This window comes from Miscanthus floridulus, chromosome 10 (genome assembly GCF_019320115.1).
Source record: "Miscanthus floridulus cultivar M001 chromosome 10, ASM1932011v1, whole genome shotgun sequence".
In the NCBI taxonomy this organism is placed as follows: Eukaryota; Viridiplantae; Streptophyta; class Magnoliopsida; order Poales; family Poaceae; genus Miscanthus; species Miscanthus floridulus.
In genome coordinates this window covers 53,205,537-53,217,702 of record NC_089589.1, presented here as the reverse complement: position 1 = coordinate 53,217,702, position 12,166 = coordinate 53,205,537, and the positions used below count along the sequence as shown (strand labels likewise).

The following is a 12,166-nucleotide window of genomic DNA, read 5'->3' as shown; positions in this document are numbered from 1 at the left end:
TCCCCGCCGTCGATCCGTCGTCGATTGGCGGCGCCGCCGGTTTCTCCGAGGTATTTCCTCGCCGTCGTCGCCTTTTCCGTCTCTCCCCCCTTCGGATCTGGCCGTCAAAGACCTCTGACATCCCGCTTTCGTTTCAACAGGATCCCTGCGCGTCCGGGATCTTGCCGATTTGAAATCCGATCTGGTTGTTCACATCCTCGTCGCCTCATTGGACCCGTCATCGGCCGTCGATTTCGCCAGATCCGGTACGTAACCGTTTTTCGCCAGATCCCGTTGTTCTTACGACTCCGGTTAGTCTAGGTTTAGATTTGTTTGCAATCGTCGTCCCTAATTGCTACTACACTTCTTAGTTGCTCACAATCCCCCTGCGTTGTCCTGTCCACTCTAGGAACCTCGTATCCATCTGGTGCTGCTCCTCGTTCCCAACACAGGCACTTTCGTCCTCCCCCTCGTGCTCGCCTCCGGAAGGTCCGCGCTACAACCTAAGGCCCAGAAGACCGATGCTTCCAAAGAAGGCAAGTTCACATGCGTTTACATTCCGCATCTTGTCGAGGAGAGCAGGTTTGTGGATGGGCTTGCTAATATAGTGTTGTAACCAAGTCATCACTTGTGCATTATATGGGTCAAATCTTATTTTGTGAATGTGCAGGTGCAGCCAGGTGGGTGAGGCGTTGGTGAATGTGGTTTGGAGGATGCCATGACGAAGATGGAAGGTTGGGTATGTGACTTTTGCATGGCTATCTTCGTTTTCCTGTGATTTGTGTTGGAAATCGTGTGTTATATATTGCCTGCACCTGCACCTGGGGAATAGTTGCCGATGAACACCCTCTGAATAGCAATTTTGTACCTGACATTTTAACTCCATCCACTACTTTACAGTGGTCCTGAGTCCTCATGATTAGTTACTTAAATGACTTTGTGACATTTAGGTGGTAAGTTCATTTGGTTCACATGCTAAAATATGGCACATCAATGTAGAAGTACGAAACCTGAGTTTATTTGGTGATATTTTTGCTCATTTGCAATTCCACATAAATAGATTCTCCTTAAACACATACATGTTTTTATTTGCCTTCATGCTGTCTCAATTCATCTACGGAAAACATTTCATGGATTGCAGGAAAACATTTCAAGTTCTATCTTCACAAGGTACTACACCACCAGCCTAATCTTCCATTTGAACATGTTTACAGTCTCTGTCTTTTGCTGCCAGTTAGATAATTTCCTGATAGATGCTGCTGCTTCTTATGGTAAATACGCCAATTGAGACATTTCATCTGTGTGAAATAGAATTCAGATTTTATTTGCACGTAGCATATAAGTTTTTATATATTTGAATGTGATGCACTATGTTTTTGCTGTGAAATTGACAATTCTTGGATGCATGTTGCTGCAACTTGTGGTAAATATGGCCATTCAAATATCTGACCTGTGAAGTGTGAAAGGGCACCCATGGACTTCAAACTTGTATATTGAAGTCCTGTGAGGTGGGGATTTTAAGCAAACATCTAAAGCTTTCGATTTAGTATTATTCATATGATCTGTAAGACCTTAAAATTCCATGTTTTATTTCTTTTTTCAATGCATGTACACTACAAATTAGAGCTGTTGGAGGAGACCCTTTTCCTACAAATCAGGTATGCGAAACCGAGCACCCAAACCGGTTTGGACATTGGGTGACGATGCTTGTTGTGACTTTGCAGCCAGATGGATGTTGCCGGGAGCAGGAAGGCTGTTGTGATCCACGTCCCGTACCGACTGCGCAAGGACTTCAGGAAGATCCACGTCGGGCAAGGAGACCCTCTCTCCCCTTTGCTCTTTAATCTAGTTACATATATTTTCACCAGGATGCTTATTAAAGCTGCTAGTAATAATTTGATATCTAGTTTATTACCACAAGTGATAGATGGAGGTGTGGTGAGTCTGCAGTATGCAGAATGATACCTTACTCTTTTTGGAAGATGATTTAGATAAAGCAAATAATCTAAAGTGGCTTCTGCTTTGCTATGAACAAATGACTAGAATGAGAATCAATTTTGATAAAAGTGACTTATTGACTATTGGCATTGAAGAAGCTAGAGTGAATGAAATGTGATCTCTTTGCTCTTTTCAGGGAGTTTTCCAGAGCGCGTTGTCTAGGAATGAACCCCCAGAAACATTTTCCCTTCAGACAGTTCAGGAAGCAATTAAACCTCAGGTATCTACGTTCAATCTGGCATTTGTGAATCTTGATTTGATGATGAACCGTTAGTGATTCATGTTATCATTTTCCTCTATTTTATTTGCTTGTGTTTTAGGTAACCTACCTATCTGATTTGACTTGTCGTTTAGTTCAGTTAATCACATCTGATTTGACACGCATATCTCATTTCACAGAAGGAAACCGTGTTGGTTCTAGAGGAGAACCAATCCTTGGAAAATGCTCTTCGAACATTGCTGCAGGAGCTTGTGGTAACTTTCTATGTGGCTACACTGTCCTTTGATCTCACTTGATGATAAATTGGTTAGGGAGTGTTGTCGGCACGTGCATTTTTCTGGGTCATTGCATCTGTTCTGAGCAGTAGGGTTTTAATTATTATTTCTAAAAGAAAACAGAAGGTGTGGCTGCATTTTTATTTGCAATCCTAGAAAATTACATTGATTGCTGATTCTGTTTTATATGGAGAGTGTGTATTTCCATATTTCATTTGCAATCTTAGAAATCAACATTGATTGCTGATTCTGTTTTTATTAAATCTGTATTCTTAGTCATCTGCAGTGCAATCGGGTAAAAAGATCATGCAATATGGGAATTTATTGGATAGCGGAGAAAGTAACTGCCTGATAACTCGCCTTCTTGGTCAGTTGCAGTTCTTCCAACATTCTTTGTTCAAATCCATACCTATCTGAGGACCTTATGGCATCACTTTCTCTTTTTTTCTTGAACACTATTTGGTGCCTGTGTAGCATTAGTTTCTGTTCTGAGAAAATAATGTTCTTCCATGATAGATATTGTGCTTTATCTTTGCGAAAGAGGGCATGTTGAGGGTGGTATGGTATTCCAGTTGTTAGAAGACCTAACTGAAATGTCAACAATCAAAGACTGCAAAGATATCTTTGGGTATATTGAGAGCCAACAAGATGTACTGGGGAAGGTAATTGTGATCCTTATTCTGTTTGGTTAGTTCTGGTTAAGTACAGAAGATGCATGTTTGTAACTTTGCTGATCGATTATCGTTTTGGGTTGTTTGTAGCAAGAACTTTTTGGACGTGGAAAACTAGTTATGCTAAGGACTTGCAACCAACTTCTTCGCAGACTATCGAAGGTTAGGTTCAGTTGTTTTGTTGTGTCTACTCTTTGAAGTTTAGATTTACTGTTGTTCCCACATTTCATCTTGGTTAAGTGGTCATTTTGTTAGCCAGCTAATTATCCTTAGTTATCCTGTATGTAAAAAGTAATACCCCCCCCCCCCCCCCCCAAAAAAAACACTAAGAGGAACTATGTGGCATTGCCAATAAGGAGAAATAGACACCAAAATTGAAGTAAAAAAGGACACGAACCTGGGTGGTAGGCTTACCAACTGAGCTCGGCTCAGTTCCTAGGACATTTCCATTTTCTTTCGTTCAAAAGAAAGGCTTTGTGTTTGAGAAAAAAGAAAGGCTTTGCTTTCCATTTGTGGTTAGTGTTTGCAGCCTGTACACAAGCAATATGTCATCTCATCTGGTGCTGTTGTTTATGCAGGTGGAGACAATTAGGCTTACTGAGTCATTGTCTTGTACATTCTCAAGAATTGCAGCGGTGTGTCTTTTGTAGGGGCGGCCTGGAAACCGCCCCTACAAATACATGATTTGTAGAGACCCTTGCGTAGGGGCGGCTGGACAAACCGCCCCTACAGAGCATCTGGAGCCGCCCCTAAAAATCATATTCTACGTAGTGCTTGTGACTTGCGATGCGCGACCATGTGGCTGTCCAACGAGGCCTCTCCCGAAATAAAAAAATTTCCTTATTTTTTCGGCCTGTTTTTTGGATTTTCTAAAAACCACATCAGTGTCGGTTCACAAGTGATGTCAACTCCACATCACTGTCAGTATATCACTGCCGGTTCAAAATCCAGCAGTGAAGGGGGATTTTGAACCGGTAGTGATGTCAAAAACTGGGGTAGTGATTACACTCTGGTGCACTGCTCAATAATAATAATAATAATAATAATAATAATAATAATAATAATAATAATAATAATAATAATAATAATAATATAATAATAATAATAATAATAATAATAATAATAATAATAATAATAATAATATAATAATAATAATAATAATAATAATAATAAAATAATAATAATAATAATCATAATAATAATAATAATAATAATAATAATAATATAATAATAATAATAATAATAATAATAATAATAATAATATAATAATAATAATAATAATAATATAGTTTGCATCCCTACTAATTACCTTACGAGGTAGATATTTTGCTGAACGGGTTTTAGACAAGAAACTATGTGTTTACGCAAATCGGTGGTAGAAAAAACTACAGGCGCTGCCTTCGGGAGGGCTGCTAGTTTCTTCCTGTTGTTGGACAGGGAGAGCATATTGGATAGAGGTAAGAACGCAACCCATACAAAAAATTCTACATTATGAGGTGTGGTTTCTATGGTAGCTTCTGAGGCTACGAAAACTTTCCTGTAGTTTCTGCATTGAGGGTGCTCTTATCCCGAAGGACAAGTTTTAACGAACTTAGTCTTAAACGAGCTATACCCAATCAGACACGTTTATTAAGCTCTGGAAACCAATATGTATTTCATTGCAAATATTTACCACTGGGCAGCAGTAGCACGGTATGCTCAGTAACCCCCCCCCCCCCCCCCCCCCCCCCCCCAAAAAAAAAAAAAAAGAGGTTTCACAGTTGATGTAGCGGAATTTGCAGAAGCAAAGCTGAGTAAGGAAAACTGACCCATCCCAGCTCCCTGGACCGACGGCACCTCGTTGAGAATCGCTACTGCCACCGCATCACCACCAGCTTCGGTGCTGGCCATGGATCGGTGTTTTCTGTGGCCCGTCCTTTCGCTTTATGATCTGTATGTACACAGGTCTCCCTGCCGGCCTGCCCTTATATACGAGCTTTGGTCAGTCTTCGCGTGTTACAGGTATAATACTTAATTCTTTTGCAAGTCAAATAATGGTTGCAATTTGGATGTTAGGTTGTCAATCATTGTCGAACAACCCATAGCGATCACCACGAGGAGTATAGGGTACGCCTTCCTTTTCATTTCCTTATAAAATTACATTAGAATTATCAATTCCGTAGGTACAGCAAACAAAACAAATTACAGTTGGCACCACTCGGTGTCTGTAGACGACCAATACCTACGCAACAGACGCTACTATCAACGACCGATACCTAAGCACCAGACATTAACAAAGGTGGAAGCGGTCAGCTTGCCTCAGCTCCATAAATAATTCTACAAAACAAAACAAAGATATAAAACAAGGAGTATAAAACAAAGGGAAAATTGGTTTCATACCACCGAAAGAACACGACATTCAGAAAATACCATTAAAAGTTCATTCTATCATAAAATACCATTGAAAGTGAGCATCCGTTCCGGAATCTAGTACTCTGTTACTTTCGCTGTTAACGTCGTTTGTTGGCCTTCGTCCGATGCCTCCGCTTCACTCCAAATCGAGCAGGAGCCATGGGAGGACGTGGAGAACAACCTGTACGCCCGCATCAACCTAGGCAGGCCCGCAGCGCAGCAGCAGTAGAGCAAGGACATGCCTATGGGCCTGCTGCTGCTGAACGGCGCAACAACCGCCGGCGGCAGGCCGCTACATGGGCTGCTCGGCTGGGGCTTCATGTGGCAGCTGGTTCTGTACTCTCCGCCGACCACCATCACCATGCACAGGTACCTCCATGAACCAGTGGCTTACTAGCTTCTAATCCAGTTCGTCACTGCGTTCACCAAAAGAAGATCGACGGACTCGCCTGCCGCCCAAGTGAGTAGCTTGAGTGTCGGCGTGTCGCACTCCGCGTGACCGCGTCCATGCTCTCGGCTCTCCTGCATGCCTGGAATTCCCATTCCAGCTGCAACGTCGCTATTGCAGCAGCACAGTTGTCAATCAGTTGATGATCGTGGAGGCGATGGAGAAGTTTTTGGGATTCCTGTAATACATCCATATGAACTGAAAAACTAAGCACATGAATCGATGGAAAGTAAACATGAATTTGAACCAATATACTCGAGCACGAATGGATATATGTGCAGAGGATCACTCACGTGCGCTTGAAGCTAGTCATGAACCTCAGACAGTCGACCATCGTAGCTGCTGGGAGACGGCGCCGCCGCGGGCACACCGAGGAACGCGGCGGAGCAGCGGCGGCTGTCGCATTACACGGTGACCCGTTGAGTTGTTGCTGCAGCAGCTGTCGATGGGGCCAGTGGCCCTGATGCGAGTGGGCCACTGGGGGCCTACGTGAGGCATGCAAGGACGACGATGCCTAGGGTGCGCGCTGCCGAGAAGCTATGGCGCGTGCGTGTCGCCCGTGGCCTCTCCTATGCGGCACATCAGCACTCCGCCCTCCTCCGCATCTGGGAGGAGGAGCTGCTCCTGGTGCAGTAGCTCTTTCTCGCGGCCGTCTCCTCCGGCGGATGCCCGACACGACGAGCCCGGTGCAGGGTGTGGCCACTGGCCAGACAAAGCAACGCGCCGTATCCCAAGTGCTCGGCAGCGGCGGTGAATCAACATGAAGGATTGGAGAGAGAGGGAGCAGGATGACGAGTGGGGCCCTTTTGTCTGCGTGAGGTGGAGTGGGCTTTGGTGGACGCCGTTAACAGCGAGGAAACAGAATGCTAGATTCAGGAACGGAACACCACTTTCAGTGGTATTTTACATAACGGCGAACTTTGGATGGTATTTTTTGGATGTCGTAATCTTTAAGTGCTATGAAACCAATTTTCTCTAAAACAAAAGTATAATTTGGGGAGAAGCCTACTTAATTAGCTAAGAGCATCTCCAACAGTTTCTAAAAAAACACTTGGTAAACTATTGAGTTTTCCAAGTGACTACAAAAGGTTGAAGCATATTTGTTGGATTCCTCCAACAGTTTCTAAAATCCCGTTCCTAAAAGATAGAAGGTAATTTTAAATTAGAAATCCCGAAACTATTTCTAAATCACCCAACAACTTTTATACTTTCTTCTCTCTTGACATTTGTATCAGGAACTTATCCTATTTATTATTCTTTTCCACATCCTTCCACCTTAAATTGGTGTGATGGATATGTGCGCGTATTTATCCGCGTGACGGGGTCAATTTTTCCAAGTGCCAAAAGATTGGGAGGTGGGGTTGGGAGTTGTTGGAGATGAGTTTTTCAATCTTGCCAAAAATCATGGATTGGGATATTGTTTTGAGAACTCTTGGAGATGCTCTAATGGTCCATTTGGATCACAGCCGGATTATTACAATTTGGATTATGCTTACGTTTACTATAATCAGGATTATGGATTAAGTGCTTGGTTCTCTGTGTTGGGACATGGATATATGAGTAGCGGAGGCTAGGCACTGCTCTAACCACAAGGACTAACATCAATTGTGTGCAAATGATGGATTGCAGGGACCTCAAGAGAAGCCTTCGCTCGCACCCCCGGACGAGCGAAGGCCCAAGGATGACGGCGAAGGCTCCCAGGAACCAACCCATGGCGGAGGCTATAGGACGAAGGGCGGAGGTCCGGGCAACTCGAACGAACAGTGTGGCGGAGGGGAAGGCATTCGAGTGCAAGTATAGAAGACCAGGGTTGCCCCTGGCAACTTGTACTAGTATAGGAATATGCCAGGAATGTACCTTAGCTGTCTTCGGTAAAGATATAAAATAGGATGGTAGCAAACAGTGCCCTATAAAAGGGGGAGCCAGACCCTGTGTAAAGGAGGTTGGTGGATACATTCATGAAACCCTAATTGTGTCTGGGCCCACCTATCTTGTCACCTTCGCCCGGAGGCTCCGCCCAGGCGAAGACCCTCAGTCCTCCACCCTGCTGGGGATCATTTTCCTAACACTCTAGATTATAATGGTTGGTTGTGGTTAGTTAAAGTGAGAAATTCCTATCTTATTCTCTAGTTTGTTGTCAAGTTAGACAACCAGTCAAGGGGTAAGTTAGACTTTCAGCATCCATGGTCCCCCAAAAGCATGTCTCACTTGGATTATAGGATTATTATTGTAATCAGGTGTATTGATTATAATAATCCATCATATAATCAATCATGTTTGGTGAACCCTCTAGAAAAATAAAAGAAATCAAAACATTTTTTAGTTGAATACACTGGCAGCTCTTGAACTTGTGGCTCTATGCCAGCCACTTAGTTCTATGAACTCTCAAAATCGATATCTGGACTCACTATTTGTCATGTTTTCACTATAGTTCCATATGCCCATTCAAGGGCGCCTTGCCACCTTCTAGTCGATGTTATAGCGACAACGTGACTATGGTGGGCATGTGAGCTGCATGCATGTGTGGAGGGCCAACACATGAACAATGTGCACTATGGACCCTCATGTTGCCTGAATCGCAACTCATTTCTTCCTTTCTTCATTTTGGGTTCATCATTTTGTGAGGAAGAGTAATGATGAAGAGGTCTCCAGTCGGAGGGAATCGCAGACAAGTTTGGAGGAATCCGTAGAGGGGCAAGATCTAGAGGCACCTGGTGAGAACAGGCGCCCATGCCGATCACGGTGAATCTACGCGATGTTGCCAATATTGTGTAGAGAAGGCAAACTGCCGCCTATCTACTATGAGTGAATCGAAGCCTCATTCCATGGTAGTAGTGCTTGCAGGATGTAGTACTATGAAGTATGAATGTGCTCGGTCCTGGGTGATGAAATATCTAGTTTTTCAGTTAGGGTTTAGGATTCGATTGATTTGAGGTGGACTTTAAGGGGATTAGTCAAAATCATGTAGTAATGATCTTCTTTTGGGTAAATGTATGTCCTGATAGTGAAATGTTTATAGTTGAGGTGTGGTTTCTTTGTTGTTCAACACTACTCCTATGCTCATTTTCGGAGGCGGTCAGTTTAGGTTAACAGAGGTGAGCACGACATCCGCCTCTGGCAAAGGGTCACTGTTAATCACCATTTCCGGAGGCAGGAATCTTAATTATCCCGCCTCCATTAATACATTAATAGATGCGACAGTCCTAAGGTGCCTGCCTCTATTAATGGTTAATGGAGGCGTCCATCCTAGCTGTGCCACCTGAAATGATCTACTTCCTCTGTTCCAAATTATAAGTCACTTTGATTTTTTTTGTACATAAATTTTGCTATGTATCTTAGACATACATTATATCTAGATACATAAAAAAATTGATGTACTAGAAAAGCCAAAGCCACTTATAATTTGGAACACAGAGAGTAGATGGCTAGAGGGGAGGGGGTCAATAGCCTATTTAAAATTTCTCTACAAATCACAACACTTAGGCAAAGTGGTTAGAATAAAAGGTGAACCTAATAGCCACTACTTTGCCTAGCCTAATTCACATCAATGCAAGCCTCCAAACACAATTCTAGCAGCAAGATTGCTCACTACTCTACTACTACTGCACTCAAACAAGCAAAGGCTGGCAACTAAGCCTAGAGAGCTAAACAGGAGGAGCAACTAAATTAGCTACTCAACTACAACTAGAGCTACTACTACAACTAGGCTACACAAGCAACAACTAGCAAGCAACCACTACACAAGATAGGTACAAGAATGTAAAGCACACGTGTAAGGATGCAAACCACCGGGGGTAAAAGGAAGATAAGATTTATCCCCAAGGTTCGGTTGCCTGCCGGCAACCTACGTCCTCGTTGAGGCAAGACTTTTGGTGATAGCTTCATGCGCTAACAAGCCTCTCAAGCTTGACCCTCAACATGGGTGCCACAAGAAACCAATCAACCAAGAGCACTCCAACAAGCCTCGAGCATTCCACTAGAGTCACTCTTCACTATCTCCCATGGTGAGCATAGCACCCCTCACAATCAATCAACCGGAGCCACAAAACAATCACCACAAGGTGCTTCATGGTTCCTCACAGCTCCAAACCGTCAAGGTGGTGGCAACCAGCAAGAGTAACAAGAAGTCCATAGCCCAATGATGAACTAGAGCCACTAGATGCAAACTCTTTAAGAAAATGCACTAGGTCTCTCCCCAATCTCACTTTTGATGAATCTCTACGCAAAGAAGTAAGTGGGAGTGTTGCTTGAGCTCTCCAAAGGGTTGTGTATCAGTTAGAATGGCCAAGAGGGAGCTGAAGCCCAAGCACACCCCATATATAGGCTCCCACCAAAACTAGTCATTGGGGCTATTGAAAACGTACGGTTTCTACAGGGTCCCCGAAAAAGTCTGGTGACCACCGGAGGATGCATTATGAACATCCAATGGTTAGGATTTGATCTGGATTGAAGAATCCATGGTGCTTTTCTCTAGAGCCTCTAGTGGTGCGACCACCAAAGTTTTTTGGTGGCTACCCTGAGCCAACCAACAGCAGAAACTAGTCGTGTTGGAGTCCAATGGCTAGTACAACGCGATCCATCAAAGGAAAATGGCCATTAGCTTGAGCATAATATGGAGATGAATTGAGCAACATAATATTATATAATTTGGCAAAATCCTATACATCCTTTGATACAAAAGATGTTCCTTGATCTATAGTTAATGTCTGAGGGATACCAAGTCTATGTTTGATATGATCAGTAATAAACTCAATTACCTCCTTATGTGTCATATTCTTCAAAGGACCAGCTGGTCCACTTTGCAAAATAATCTATAGCAATCAACACAAAGTGATGTCCCTTTGATGACGGGGAATGAATTTGTCTAATGAAATCTAGCTCTTAACCTCAAAATGGCCACAATTTGATAATAGGATGAATCAACACAACAAGAACTAGCTGATGATTACCAAACTATTTGTACTCTCGCATCCTTTGTAGTAGTGAAAGCAATCGGCGATCATAGTGAGCCAATAAAAGCCAACCCGACATAATAACCACTTCATTTTTTGATCTGATTGATGTGTACCACGTATGCCTTCATTAACTTCTACCATAGCCACTTTTGCTTGATCAATATCCAAGCACTTAAGAAACAAGTCTTTGACAGTTCTCCGGTATAACTCATCATTGTGCAAAATGAATTTAACTGCACTCCGCCGAACACTTTATCAAATTTGGCACTTGGATCGCGTAAATAATTCATAATGGGAGTTCTCCAATCATCTAAATCGGCTACAAGAGAGTAAAAATCAAGCCAATGTGGTGTTTCACTGGGAAAACTGGTCTGGCCAATTTCGCTGGGTTAGCCAGCAGTATGACTTATGAAGTAATTGTTGTATTTGTTATTGTTGTTTAAATATGATGCTTAATCAACATGTGGCAACATGTGGTTTGAATAGTTTTGTTAAGGCAGTTTGCTTGTTGAGGCTTTCTGTAAACCTCATACTCTTATTTCCCCATCTCAGGTACATAGCTTTGAGGATGCTTGGCAGGATGGAAGTAGCATGCACACTTGTACATATACACTTCAAATAAACACATGTGTTTGTAACAAGCTAGTTTGTTGCGGAGTCTTTTTGTACATTGTAATAAACATCTGTGGTTTGTTGGTTGTGTTTAAACTTTGAAGATCTATTTTCTTATGCCATTGTAGAAGACTTAATTTAATGTTCAATCTAGATGATCATTGATGTTTCCGCGTCATCTGATGATGTGTTCTTGTTATAGTGTAGTGTAGTAATACTCCAAAAGTATATTGTTGTTTGTCTTTCAGAGTGTTGAAATCAGTCTATGATTGGAAGCCTACACTATTTGATCATCTGTGGACTAGATGTGATGTTTAGTGTATGCATGTATGCAAGGTTTCAAGCCTCATCCAAAGAGAGACATTTGACCACGGTTAAGAGGATCTTGAGGTATTTGAAACATACACCTAGTATTGGTTTGTGGTAACCAAGAGATGCACAATTTAAGCTTGTGGGGTACTCAGATTCGGATTATGCGGGTGCGAGGTGGATAGGAATAGCACCTCAGGCACTTGTCAACTACTTGGAAGATCACTTCTATCATGGTCCTCAAAGAAGCGAAACTTGGTTTCACTATCAATGCCCTAGATGGAGTACATATCCGCGGGAAGTTGATA

The 12,166-nt window shown here is 42.7% G+C and overlaps 1 long non-coding RNA gene across 1 annotated transcript; it reads left to right on the top strand.

Annotated features, from left to right (window-relative positions):
* Positions 1 to 2,113: 2,113 nt before the first annotated feature.
* LOC136490244 (uncharacterized) lies at positions 2,114 to 3,547 on the top strand. Its single transcript, XR_010767561.1, has 4 exons — positions 2,114 to 2,197; positions 2,377 to 2,451; positions 2,749 to 3,134; positions 3,234 to 3,547. It is a non-coding gene; the product is annotated as an uncharacterized lncRNA (long non-coding RNA).
* Positions 3,548 to 12,166: the final 8,619 nt, after the last annotated feature.